Source organism: Mytilus edulis, chromosome 6 (assembly GCF_963676685.1).
Source record: "Mytilus edulis chromosome 6, xbMytEdul2.2, whole genome shotgun sequence".
NCBI classification, from domain to species: Eukaryota; Metazoa; Mollusca; class Bivalvia; order Mytilida; family Mytilidae; genus Mytilus; species Mytilus edulis.
Window position 1 is genome coordinate 5,188,942 of NC_092349.1, and position 15,884 is coordinate 5,204,825.

The following is a 15,884-nucleotide window of genomic DNA, read 5'->3' on the forward strand; positions in this document are numbered from 1 at the left end:
CATTGGACATGCGTAATAATAAAGATCATATTATCAACGCCATTCCAAATTCTAAATCAACTGTTTATTGTACGTCATTCCAACGTTGCAAAATAACGTTGTACACCTTTTAAGTGTCTGCTGGGTAGTTCTTTGATTTTGTTTTCGTTATTAGAGGTAATCTATATACGAAGTTTAATTGTGTACTTGTAGTTCTTATAAATTGTTTTACTTCTGGTTCCATCACAATAATGAAGTACAATATAGCATCAACATAATGCAGATTGAAGGAAAAATGTTAGTTAAACATGTTATAACGCAACAATATCTTTTATATGTTGACTTTGTAACTGAACTTTCATTTCGATGACGCAGTAGCATATAAGTCCAATAATTAATACTACGGCTAAAATGAAGTAACTATGTCCAAACGCAATTGCACATCCGGTGGCGTAGAACATCCGGTAAAAGGCAATAGCTGCTTCCTGTTTATGCATGACAGTTATTCCGAATAAAGCTGAAAAAGAAAATACAAAAGTATTGATCAAAGCACACTAGGGTTTAACAACTCCCTCAAATATTGACATTTAAAACATGTATTGATTTTATTGATTAATATGATGCAAAACTATGTTCTCCGCTGGATGGTCTTATTAATCTTTGACTATTATCAATATTTTTCAATTTGTAAAATAAATAGAATGATCACTTGATGCTTTTACAAATATATATTGTAAAATAACCAAAATACCGTACTCCAAGAAAAATTAAAATCGGAAACCCAAAGCTCAAACACATCAAACGAATAGAAAACAACTGTCATATAATCTACTTGATACATGCATCTCATTATTTAGAGTATGGTGGATTAAACATGGTTTTATAGATGTTAAACCTATCACTTGTATGACGTTCGCATAAAACTCTATTATAATCAATGACAACAATGTGTAAACAAAAACAAACCAGGCATAATGGGTACGCGTCTGGTGTACTAAATCATAATCCTGGGACCTTTGATAACTATCAAAATGCAAAAAAGGGGGATACAACAGTCTTTTCCTTGCTTTGGTCGATGCCACTGCTGGTGGACTTTTCGTCCCCGAGGGTATCACCAGCCAAGTAGTCAACACTTCGGTTTTGACATTAATATCAATAATGTGGTCATTTTTATAAATTTCCTGTTTACAAAACTTTGATTTTTTGGAAAAACTAAGGATTTTCTTATTCCAGGCATAGATTACCTAAGCCGCATTTGGCACAACTTTTTGGAATTTTGGATCCTCAATGCTCTTCAACTTTTTACTTGTTTGGCTTTATAAATATTTTGATATGAGCGTCACTAATGAGTCTTATGTAGATGAAACGCGCGTCTTGCGTACTAAATTATAATCCTGGTACCTTCGATAACTATTTACACCACTGGGTCTATGCCACTTTTTAACATTTTTTAACTTAAGGGTCCAACAAAGTGACTTTTTCATATCCCCTTTCATGTGAACTTTAGGGACACAGATAGTAAAAAGATACTTCATTGCATAGCTACATATACATTTGTATTTATGCAGAGTTATAGGACATTGATGCGCATACAACATGTCAATTTATTTATTAGATTAGTTTATCCTCACCATGAAAAGATATTGCATACTAGTAGTAAATCAGTGAGTTCAATTTCATTAAATGCATAAAAACCACTCTCTTTAATTCTTTTCTTGTAATGTTAAATAGAACTTAATGCATGACCTTTACACTTAATCAATTTTCTTTTTTAAATCTCTAAGCTGAGAATTTTAGATTTTTATCAAAGTGGATTTAATATGTTTCCTTCAAATGTTGATAAATACTGTTTGCATAAGACATTGATTGAAAGGGTAAGATAACTATGCAAGTTCAATGGCCTGACTTATACTGTTAGTAGTAAGAAACCCCCGATGAGATGGTAATGGTTCTATTCAATCTGATGTATTTAATAAGGTTCATTGCCCCGCAACCATTCTGATAAAGATAGAAGATAGAAGTCAAAGGGATATTTAAACTCGTAAGTAATTTATTTAAGAAAGTACATTGCCCTGTACAATTCTAATAAAGAGAGACGATAGATATCAAAGGGATATTAAAACGCGTTAGTAAAACGCAAACTGACAATGCCTTGGGAAAAATGGCAAACCCCAAAAAAACAGTTAATAAAACACAACATGAAAACCTAAAGACTGAGCAACACAAACCCTACCAGAAACTAGGATGATTTCAACTTCTCAAGAAGGATAAGCTGATCCTGTTCCACTAGTGGCACTCGCAGTGTTTACGTTAAACTATATGATTAAGTGTTCTTACAGTGAACAACGCCCGTCACCTCGATTTTTGTTGGGTCCGTTTTGCTGAGTCTCTAGTTTTCTGTGAAGTGTTTTGTAAACCATTGTTTCCTTTTGTCGTTTTTTAGTTTGTGTCGTAGTGTTTTTCGACTCTTGTAGACACAACTTTTAATTGTCCCTTTGGTATCGTATGCCTTATTTTGACAATACCTCTTATTTTGACAATACCTCTTAAGTCAGTACTAAATTTATCATCATGTCCTAATTGTCCCTTTGATATCGTATGCCTTATTTTGACAATACCTCTTATTTTGACAATACCTCTTAAGTCAGTACTAAATTTATCATCATGTCCTAATTGTCCCTATGATATCGTATGCCTTATTTTGACAATACCTCTTATTTTGACAATACCTCTTAAGTCAGTACTAAATTTATCATCATTTCCTAATTGTCCCTTTGGTATCATATGCCTTATTTTGACAATACCTCTTATTTTGACAAAACCTCTTAAGTCAGTACTAAATTTATCATCATGTCCTTATTGTCACTTTGGTATCGTATGCCTTATTTTGACAATACCTCTTATTTTGACAATACCTCTTAAGTCAGTACTAAATTTATCATCATGTCCTAATTGTCCCTTTGATATCGTATGCCTTATTTTGACAATACCTCTTATTTTGACAATACCTCTTAAGTCAGTACTAAATTTATCATCATGTCCTAATTGTCCCTTTGATATCGTATGCCTTATTTTGACAATACCTCTTATTTTGACAATACCTCTTAAGTCAGTACTAAATTTATCATCATTTCCTAATTGTCCCTTTTGTATCATATGCCTTATTTTGACAATACCTCTTATTTTGACAATACCTCTTATGTCAGTACTAAATTTATCATCATGTCCTTATTGTCACTTTGGTATCGTATGCCTTATTTTGACAATACCTCTTATTTTGACAATACCTCTTAAGTCAGTACTAAAGGAGAAGGTTCAGTAAGACCCCTTTTTGGCCCCAAAATATAGCAGTTTTACAAAGTTGTGAAACTGTAATCTTTAAGCTATTTATTGGAAAGTAGAATGCTTTTGCTACATAAATATAGGCTGTTTTTGACGAAACCATGTACATATATCGTGTACTAACATCATAAAGTCGTGCTAAATTACTGAAATCTTCACAATTTTAGCATTTTAGTTAAATTTGAGACGGTTTTCGACTTAAATGAAAGTGGCCGCATTCGTGTTCATCCATAATATTTAAATATAAGTTGTATTTGATGATAATACATAGCATATATAAAGGTTGAGGATGAACACGGATGCGGCCACTTTCATTTTTGACAAAAACCATCTCAAAAGTGACGTTTTTTGGCATATTTGATAGATTTTTCATATTAAAGCTTGAATCGGAGCGTTTTTAATGACAAAACCAGTTAAAATCTTTCACAAAAACTAATCAAATCAATTGAAATAGACATTTAAGTGTTTAAAAAGCGTCCAAAATCTTTCGTTAGATGAACCTGAAATTTGAGGCCAAAATCAGCCCTTACCGGACCTACCCCTTTATCATCATGTCCTAATTGTCCCTTTGATATCGTATGCCTTATTTTGACAATACCTCTTAAGTCAGTACTAAATTTATCATCATTTCCTAATTGTCCCTTTGGTATCATATGCCTTATTTTGACAATACCTCTTATTTTGACAATACCTCTTAAGTCAGTACTAAATTTATCATCATGTCCTTATTGTCACTTTGGTATCGTATGCCTTATTTTGACAATACCTCTTATTTTGACAATACCTCTTAAGTCAGTACTAAATTTATCATCATGTCCTAATTGTCCCTTTGATATCGTATGCCTTATTTTGACAATACCTCTTAAGTCAGTACTAAATTTATCATCATGTCCTAATTGTTTCGATAGCCTTACCTACTGTAAGTTTGTGTTTGCCAGATAGCATCAAATAATCCTAAACATGCTGCTACCACGAAAAAGTTTGGAATATTTAAGGTAGACGGTTTCAATAACCATAATACTATAAGTAGACCAATATTAAACGTTGCGCCTGATCTGATGAAAGCAAATATTTTAATATGGCGGCTGGCTATGCAACCAATCAAAATACAGCTAACAGAACTGACTGCACCAAAACATATCATAACAGGTCCAATACTTGTTACTCCCAACGTGCAAGAAATGTTTGCTTGAAATATATAAAAGAACTGTTATTTCTTTTTTATTTGATATCTGAGAAATATTTTAGTTATAATGGTTGCATTCATAGTACAAAATTAACAATTCTTAGAGCGATGTTGCATGATCTCAATATTTAATTGTTTCAAGAATATCTAATGAGTCTTAAGCCTTGCTCTACCAATGTACGTGTTAATAAATCATGTATCCACTAAATATAAATAGTACAAAAGTTTGATAGTTTTTTTTCTGAATAGCTGGACAACTCTGCTTTGATTTACAGAAAATGTATCATCCCAATATATATTTGCATTGTTGCAAATATCTATGAGGTGGTGTTTCGTTAATGTATTTATAAAAGTAATAAAATCAAAACTTTATAAATTCCATGTGTCCAAGGCGCTAATTAAATTAAAAATATAACTACAATGATAATAACGGCAATAAGAGGGACATTGTTAGCTCCTTTCAGAAAACCAATTGACTATCGGCTTAATGTGTTTCCAAAATTGAACATGAATATAAGCATGTTTTATAGTTTCTTTGCCTGTACCAAGGCAGGCATATGACGGTTGTTATCCATTCGTTTGATGTATTCGAGCTGTTGATTTTACCATTAGAACTGAGGGCATTCCCTTTTGAATTTTCCTACGACTTTGGTATTTTTATTATTTAACTTTTTGCACTTCCAATTTTTTTTTTTTGGCAACGTTCATTACTGAAAAGTAAATTAAAAGTAGTGCAGAAGATACACGGTCCTTTCCATATTTAACAAAATGGAAAAGTGGAAAAATCGAGCACTTTTCGATTTATTTTGTTATGTTCAATTTTAGAAAGGACTTACTTTAAATTGTCAGATAAATTTGACCTTAAGCATTGGACGTGATTGACCTTCGTTTTGTAAAATTTGTTTATCTTTGTTCTGTATGACCATCCCTATCATTATGTGTATCGCGTTGTTCGTAATAGTCGATAGAATAATTACTGTATGGGTTAACAGATACTGCGGTGACTAACTCCATCAATAAGACAATTACTGAATGTGCTAAAAAATAGCTTGTCGTGTGTGAATAGTAAATAACTATCGATTGGTGTAATAGCCTTTATCAACATTTCCTAATGTATTTAATGAATCAGATAAACAGTTTAGACCATAATGCATTGTCATGCATTCCAGCTCGAGTAATAATGGCAAGTATCATTACCAGTGTGAGTTCATGATCATTAGACATTTGTTATTGGTGGCACATGCAGTTTTATGTTTGTATTTTCAATACTTCTTCAATATAACGAATCAAACGGTTAAAAAATTGTATATAAATAAAAAGATGTGACAATTGAACAATTCTACATTTAGAACAAATGATGTAGAACTTATCAATTATTATAGGGTACTGTACAGTCTACGACAATATTATGACGCCGTACATATACTCAATTATCTTTGTGATATGTTTGTTGAGACTCAAGGTTTATCAAAATATGTCATTTGAAGTCAAACATGTCCAGTTACGACAAATTAACTGGCATCACAAATGCTAGTTTTGAATTTTAAGTGCTTTGTTCCTTTATCAATAAAATTAACATATGTCGTATGCACAAGGCAATATAACTTAGCCGGTATTCTAATCTCTTTACATTATGTATTACTCAATTTATTTCACTTGACTGGGTGGAGTTTAGCCGGTTCGCTCATAATAAACCAGTCCATCTATAGATAGGTGTTTTAGAATACACTCGTCAATGACATGTCCAGTCATTCTTTTGTAAATTCCTTTGATGACACTGATTGATGATTAGAAATCATTTATTATTATAACGGCAATCATCCTTATCACAAACATCTTCAAATAGACTGTCTTGATGCAAATTAAAACGTAAGCTCCGCCCAATCAGTTGAAATAACATTGGTAATATCTATGAAAATCCAATTTACCAAATACAGACTCATCATAGATATTAGGATTATTAATTTGTAAACCATACGCACGTTTCAACTACAAAAGACCTTCAAGTTACGCTTGAATCGAAAACGTGTAAACGGCCAAAGAAGGTTCAAAGTTTATGAGCATTGAGGATCCAAAATTCAATAGCGAACGAAAATTGAGCGAACTGGATGAATCAACAGAGTAACTGACTTTTATTATACATGCATAATGGTACTCAATGGATGAATCAAATGACTATTCGTATCAAAGTGGAACGTAACACTTCAGGGAGACAACTCTGTCGAACGTTTTACATGTTTAAATCGCTTTTTAAAAGGATTTACTAAGCCTCACATGATCAAACTAGTGTCCGATATACAAACGTGTTGTTGAAATGTGGTAAAAACATATAGAAAATGACATCCGTTGATAACCCTTAGTAAACAAAATAACTATTCAAACTGAGTGTCAAACAGAAATATTGAATCTAAGAGCTGACTTTACAATCATCAATAATTCAATATATTGAAACCATTATCGTGACCTTTGCAATTGTGTCCCGTTCGTTTTATAGCTTACTTTACGGTGTGATATTTGCTCATTAAGCCTATCTGCAGTTATTTCATTATATTTACACCTCTGAACTAATAATTGACAATTTGAAAATATAATTACTCTCAAGTGATACAAATTTATATGTTCTTTAATACAGACACGAACGAGTTTTATGATTGACTTTATTACTAAAGTAAAAACTGCAGACGACAATAATTAACCGATATTTAAAATTTCTCTCACCGACTTAAGGAAGAGACAAACAAAGAAACAAAAAAAAATGTGGGTAATTGCATGAACTCCCGCGAGAAGAAGCGATACCATTGGTTTGAACAGGGTAAGCGTCTCTTGCTTTGCATGCTTTTGTTGCAATTCGTTTTGAATGATTCTCAAAACAAATCAAGATATCTACTCATGTAAATAAAGGCAACAGTAGTATAAAACTGTTCAAAATTCATTAATCGATTGATAAACAATCAAATCCGAATTACAAACATAAACTGAGGGAAACACATCAAATATAGGAGGAGAACAACGACACAACATCAATGCAACACACACAGAAACGAACTATAATATAAAATGCTGGAAATTCTCAAACGAACGCTTTGGTACAATTTAGAATGTGTGACGTCACAGATCATTTAGATGATGAATACCTGTTGTCATTTTATTGTTTTGGAGGAAGGTGAGAGAACTATCAAACTTCAAATGCAAAGCAATGATACATAACTCAGAACATATAGGAGGTGAATAAATAATCCAAATTAGGGTATACAATATGTTCATTCGAAATATACATGTGTTACTTGTGAAACCTGGAAGTATCAAACCCTTTAGAATCCAATAGTACACGAATATAAAGATATACAAACGTATTAAATTCTGAGAAATTGCGATTCAACGTTATCCTCGGGAGAATAACCTTGTTCATGTACCTTCATTTTACAAACTTTTGCCGACTGAAATTTTAAGAGGCATCAATATCAAGGATATGACAACTGTACAATAACAAATGTTATATCAATAAAATATTAGGCTTTTACTTTGACATAAGGCTTTAACTTTGACATTTAAGATACTCTTACAGTACAAAACACTATCCTGTGGGTTTATTAGATGAACATGAACATTGACATAAAACTTTGAAGCAGTCAAAATAACGGTAGAATTACAATGAAATCATTAATATGATGCATTTTCTTCTGTTGTGATTGAACCAAAATTTACTAAATACGAAAATTTTTAATTTTAGAAAAAGAATAATATTGCAATCCCAGCCTATGAGATCTATTCAATAATAATGCTTTGGCTCCAAATTACAAGCAATAACATTAGTAGCATCAATAGCTGTTAGAGACAATTACGGTTTGGCTTATTGAATTTCCTGTAGAACATTGGGGAAACATCCTACCATAACTCTGTAAGAAAAACTATTAAGATCTTATAATGTAACCAGACATACAGAACACTACATTCAGATCAGCAAATGATTTCAACCAATCGAATACAAAGTAATCATTTACCGCAATTTTATTACTCTGACTTCGTCTTCATTGACTTCGAAACACTTTATATTTTGATGGCGCCAAGAAATTTGATGAATAGAAAAATTTTAAGGAATAAAAAATTGAGTGGAAGGCAAATGGTATCTACTCGGAACTGAACAATTATTTTCATCAATATGGAGAGGTGCAATAGTCGCATGCAATAAACATCACATAATTTGCATAATTGCACCAGAGACATATATGATTAGAGCAATGTCGTGTCAGATATAAACTACGCGAAAATAGCTATAAAGAGTGTAAATGGGAGAAGATGGGACATAGGGATTTTATTTCGGATTTTATTTCGGATTTTATTTCATACAGCACTTGTGTCTGAAAAAGAACTTGCGTCCATTAAAAGGGTGAAACGAATATATGTAACAACGAGCAACATTCCTGCAGATGTTGAAAAGTTCCTATCGCGTTTATTTGACCATAATTAGTACTTAAAATATATAAATAATAAATAAGCATGTGAAAAAAAAGAAAGAATGATACAGTGCGCAGAATCTGTATATATGATATAATAGAAAAGTGCTAGTACAGGTCTGTCGTACGTATAAAGCAATGTGTTTCAAATAAATACGCCCAATTTACAACAACACCATAGTCTTTTGCCGTGAAAATGCCTGTAACAAGTCAGGAAATTGACAGTTGTTATCCATTTGTTTGATGAGTTTGAGCTTTTGATTTTGCCATTTGATAATGGACTTTCTGTTTTGAATTTTCCTCAGAATTCAGTATCTTTTTTTACTTTACTTTTTGATACATAATAGAAATCGAAAACAAAACAACCGTTTGAGTAAAAGCGTGGTTACGAGGTACCAATAGATGTTCTGTTGTTTTGGTTATTGTATCATTGACTAGGAACTCATATATCCTTATATTCGTATAAACATTATGTTCAGAAACATCGTAAGTTGATGCATTGTACGTAACCAAAACAGGAAGTCGGAAATTTTCATACGCCGAAAAGGTAACACTTTGTTTTGACCAGACCGACCATTTTGAATTCTTTAAAAACTAACCAGTAACGTTGAAATATAAACAAGCATGTTGTGCACACTGAACATTCTACTTGTACATAATTTTTTAAAACCTCACCAACAGAAAATTAACGAAAACGTTACTGATTCATGAGGAATTTTACCATTTTGGATATGTCATTTAGGTTTACCACTGGCAGTTAAGCAACATTTATCTTTTGGTCATGGCCATGGGAATTAATGTTATTCGTGAAAGTTATCCTATTCTGCTGAGTATTTCATTGCGTGGTAGGTATCTTGTGAGATTGTCTGGGTTATTACTGGAACATTTTAGCATTCTTACACAATTATTGGACGCAGCTGTATCCTACTCTTTAGAAGTTGTTGAACGGTAATTTACCTAACCAGTTGGTAATGTTAATATTAAAGAGGTGGAATCTCATTAGTCGATGTGAACGTTGTAGATATCTATATGTATGTATATGATACTTCCATTAGGTACGGATTATTTCTCCAATTATTTACTTAGATGTAAATGGGAACAATTAACACTGGACACTTTTAATTTGCAAAACACTCATTTGCAAATCCGCCTCCGTCTCTCGTTAGAGAGCTACAGTGTCATATATAACCAAAATGTGAGGAATCATATTGGATTTAATAAATTCATTGCTTTAGTGCTTTTATTATTAGATATATTTTGCAATATGAGTTTATTTAATTATTATTTGGCCGTTTTGGGATATCTAATATGAGGGTTTAGATATGGGGTCTTCATTTCTGTATTATTTAAATAAGAATAAAATTAAGAATAAAAATGGGAAATGTGTCAAAGAGACAACAACCCGACCAAAGAGCAGAACACAGCAGAAGGCCATTAATGGGTCTTCAATAGAACGAGAAAATACCACACACAGAGGCGCATTTCTACTGGATCCTAAACAAAAGAGTGTACTAGTTCAGTGATAATGGACGTCATACTAAACTCCAGTTATATATGAATGAATTAAAATTAAAAATCATACAAGACTATAAACGGGCAATGGCTCCTGACTTTTAGACCTTCGAGTTCCAATCCTTCGTGTTCCAATTCTTGTTACCGTTTCAGAAATAATGGCAAGAGTCAAGATTGATCATTTTCGAAAAAGCGATGAAAAATCTTTTGAATAAACTTTTATGAGTAACATGTGATTGAATCGATTTATTCTGCAAATTTTAAATATTTTTCACTGTAGTTCCTCCACGATTAAAACACGTGTTCAATAGCTGTATATCGAGAACGTTATCGTTATCGCAAATTTCATAGCTGTATATTTAATGTTTCCATGTTCTTTTGATGTAAGCATTTTACAACCCTCATTAATAATTTGAATTATTAACATATGTACAGGTATAGACATTAGATATGATAGTCCAGCGATACGGAATCATCAACTAAATGAACTTGCATCGGCATTTACGAGTAAATTCCAATAAAAAGAAAGACAAAAATGATAACCTTATATTTGTTTTTCAATACTTGACTAAATATCAAACGAGTTTATTTTATCATGTTATTCAAAAATAATAATAAAAAAAACTGTTTATGGAGCTTTTTACAAGTTACATATTGTCGAAAATTATCAGGTTTGCAAGGGTTGATAACATGGAAAAAACATAGTGCATGACTTGAAATAAACTAAACGATAGAATATCAAAATAAAATCTGAGAAGATAGCTCTTATGGCATGTACTTTCAGAAAGTATAAGCGATGATTAACCACAACAGGCGTCCACTTTATAGTATAATGCGTTTAACTACATCGGAAGACCCATGCATATTAACTTTACTAAGAGAAGTCAGAAAAGTATAAACTAAAGGCGCTTAATTATTATGCTAATTCGGACATCTAAAACTAACTTATTCAATATCCTAAAATAAGTCATAAAATTGAGAACGGAAATGGGGAATGTGTCAAAGCGACAACAACCCGACCATAGAGCAGACAAAAGCCGAAGGCCAACAATGGGTCTTCAATGTAGCGAGAATTCCCGCACCCGTAGGTGTCCTTCAGCTGGCCCCTACAAATATGTATACTAGTACAGTGATAATGGACGTCATACTAAACTCCGAATTATACACAAGAAACTTAAATTAAAAATCATACAAGACTAACAAAGGCCAGAGGCTCCTGACTTGGGACAGGCGCAAAATTGCAGCTTTTCCCGAGGGCGTTGCTATAATTCTTTAAATGAAATTTAATTTTAAAATGCAGCAACCCTAGGTTATTAACTTCTAAATTAAGATTCATAAAAATCACAGAGCAAAGACAACTGCCTTGAAAAAATAGCAATTTGATATTTGAATATTATGCAAAACATGAGAACGTGTTCTAATAAAATCAATATATTAACCATTCAATTCAATTCACAGTTTTATTGCCATATAAACTTTACAGTTTGTGACATATAACAACAACAAAAACAAATAAAGACAATAACTAAGTAACTCAATATATATATACAAATTCAGGTAAATAATAAAGGGTCCCCTGTCCTCAGTTCCATTGACTTTTTTTTTATAAAGGATCCTAGTTTATTCACTTGTGTTATTGTTGGTGGGTTAAGTATATATATATATATACCTTTGTCATTGTCAGTGAGATTAGCATATAAATTACTTTCTCTGTTAATGCAATTAAAATATGTTATTCAATACATACGAGTTAATGACAACTGCTATGTTATCATATGTGATGAATCATTAACTCTTTGATTATGTATGTCTTTTTTTCTCACTGTCGATTTTATATTTTATTATGATCCTTCAATGCTACATTTTATTGTTATCCTCGAAAGTTCAATGCCCAAGCAATTTATAGAAAATCGGTTATTGTCCCTGCATGCTTATTCATGATTTATAATTAAACTGTCTAGATTCGGGGTGGCGAAATGTTTGATCTGTGACATAGATATAGATATACTTGTCTTTTATTGATGACTCTGGGTGTTTTTGTTTTAAATGTGTTTACAATATCTGATCGTCGGTTTCCCCATTTCGTAAATTGATATATATTTTTTATTTGAATTAAATTCAAGCAGCTATGCAACTGACACTATTTCAGAACAATCCTTTAATAATAATCCAACTGTGGGAGCTTTCATGCTTTAAATGATGCATTCAAAAGGTACTTTTCATACTTTAAGACAATCTACATGAAAAAAATGCTTAATTAGGAAACGTAAGAACACAGATAAATATACAATAAGTTAACAGCTTGTTTCCGCTAATATGCATCCTATTAATTATTCAATCGTAGTTAAGTTCAATTAATCAAGTAGGTGTACATTAATGGCTTATTGGTCTTAAATTACAATGTGTGATAACATTCTAAGTGTAAATAATATGTGAACTATTAGATTGTTCAACTTGTTCTGTAAAGAATATAGATCGACATCAGTTTAACCGCAGTACCTATTTATTGTTTTCTCAAAAAGTTCAGTGCCCATTTTATATTTATCAGTTATTTATTTAGAAATCTAAGAACCTTTTTTTCACAACTGGTACGGCATAACACTGCAAATTTGAGAACTTGGAACAGAGAATCAAACATTGCATTTTATGTTTCTAAAAATGAAAACGGAATATTTAAGGAATGACTGTAATAGTTTTGTCTGTCTATGAAGAAATAACATAAAAAAAATGGTGAACACCGAATAACGCGCGTAGCAAGTTATTTAACAGTGTACATCACATTTTTTTTTATGTTATTTCGAATAGACAGAAAACATATTACATTCATTTCTTATAATTTAATTCTAAATTCCATTTTAAACCGTAGAAAACCATGAAAAAACGTTGATGACGTCACGGTCACATGACTAAATTATATATATGGGCTGATAACAAAATAAAGTCGACCAATCAGAAGACGCGTTTCATCCAAAATTAAATTATATCTTTAGAGAGAGAAAAATGAGGTGTTAAAAAATAAAGTTTAAAGGATAGAGAAAAATGGCATACAAAATTACAGACTACAGAAATGAAGGATTTTCTTCCATATCCTCATAAATATTTGCATTGGAAATTGTGAGCCACATCCGAGGTATATAATTAATAGCATAATTTTTGTTTCCGAACTGATGGTTCTCATTGCATTCTGGGAAAAGTAAATTCCATGATTTAGTTCATCCTCTACTGTGAGACAGTATCCAGCTCTGCACGTGGAGTTTGTTGAGAAGTTATGATATTGGGAAACATGAAGGATTTCGTTTTTGCCTAAAACAACCGTTGTTATTAAGTTTCCCTAAACATTTCTTACAATGTCCTGTACCAAGTCAGGAAATGCCAGTTTTTATCTAATAGTTTCTGTGTTGCATTGTCGTTTGTTTTTTGTTGCACCTCAGTGTTTCCGTCATTTCGCTGTTTTCCTCTTATATTTGACGTATTTCCCTCGGTTTTAGTTTGTTACCCGGAATTTGTTTCCCTTAATCGATTCATGACTTTCGAACAGCGGTATAATCATATTGCCTTTTTCTATTGTATAGGGTTATCTATAGTAACGACCCCTTTAGATCATATGTGATAAGTACCGCAAACAACCCTAGCAAATATATAAAACAAAAACTTTCATTCAATCAAATCAGATGTAATCCACTATTAATTTATCAACGAAGTAATGACTATCATGCATATGGCAGTCGTTTTTCGTTAGTTTTATGTCTTTAAGCTTTTGATTGTGCCGAGTTATCAAGGACTTTCCGTTTTGAATTTTCCTTGGAGTTTGGTATTTTTTTTAGTTTACTTTTTTTTATCAACACGATTCAGTATTGTAACGAATTGGGCATACTTTCATTGATACTATTCATCTGCCTCTCGATAATACTAGAACAGCTCTAAAATGTACAAAGATATGACCGAATGAATGTCTAAAGCATTGATATTCAATTTTAGAAATTGTTTATCTAATTTTGTTGTTTAGAATTCTCGTTATAAGAATGAGAATCGTCTTCGAGGAAATTCTGGTTTCTATTAAATCTAATGTTATTCAATAATTTATTTCACGTAAAGCCATGATTAAGTAAACAAAACATATTGGTTCTTTGTATTCAAGAATTTCATTAGGAAATCAATGACACTTAAATGCTTAAGATAATAATACCATGATGTTTTGTTATTTGATTTTGAAAAGCAAAATATTTACTTCACAAAGGAATGAAAATTCGTAATTTGTCAATTTGCGATACAAAAATTGTATTCTGCTTTAAGAGTTCCTGATGAAGGTAAAACCAGGAAAGCGCTTCGGACACTTGAAATTATTAAGCGTGTTAGTTTTTCTTTTGTAAATTTCCAGCTCATGTCATTCAGCCAAAACGGAGTTGGAAAAATTCTCTTGCAAAAGACGAGGTTGTCTTCAGGCATTGGATTTCACTTTTATCATAAAGTTGCAAAATGGACATAATTGGGTTTTAACTGGATCGCTTTCAAAAAATACTTACTTTTTGTTGAAATAAATATCTTCGTAAGAGTACATGCTTGGTTTTAAAATCAGCACATGTTGGATCTATTGTCACAATGTGATGATTTTGTGCATTAATCGGACCAAACAGCTTTAGGAAACCCTTGACCGCAACGTAGAATTCAACGTGTTCTGTAACATACAGTTGCCAATGATTATATTGAAGCGCTTGAGACAAATACTTCTTGGATCTTGGGTGGTGCCAAAGAAAAGATATACTAAAACTGATTACGGACAATTTGTCCCAAACTGACGTCACAACACAAAATAATGCATACTTTAAGTGTCATTTTTGATGTGATGTTCAAACATGAAGTTATGTTGTATTAATAGCAACATCACATCTTGTTCGTTTTGAAATGTGTAGTATTTTGGCCTCATTAAAAAGAACATCAAAATCTTAAGGGCCAATTTTTACCCTTCTTGAACTTGGTCCTGAAATGCTTTTGTTAAGTCTATCTACGAGGGACAAAAGATACCAGTGGCAGGCGCTTTAGGTTTTAATGGTTTCGACAGCTGATTTAATTTCCTTTTTATAGAATGTTTGACAAGATACGTTATATTGAAGTTTCCGAAACGTCATGTTCGACAACGAAGAACGATCGTTGTATTTATTTTATTTTTTTACGTTCTAATTATTGAATGAAGGGAGAAATTGACTGCAAGTCAATTCAAGAGCAACACAACTTTACAACTCCATGGACAGAAAACACACAACCATATCGGGCACATTACAGACCCACTTTTGTCTACACAATAAACATAGGAATAACATTAACGGTACCAATTTTTCTGCCTGCACCAGATGCGCATTTCGACAATACATGTCTCTTCAGTGATGCTCGTGGCCAAAATATGTAAAATTCTA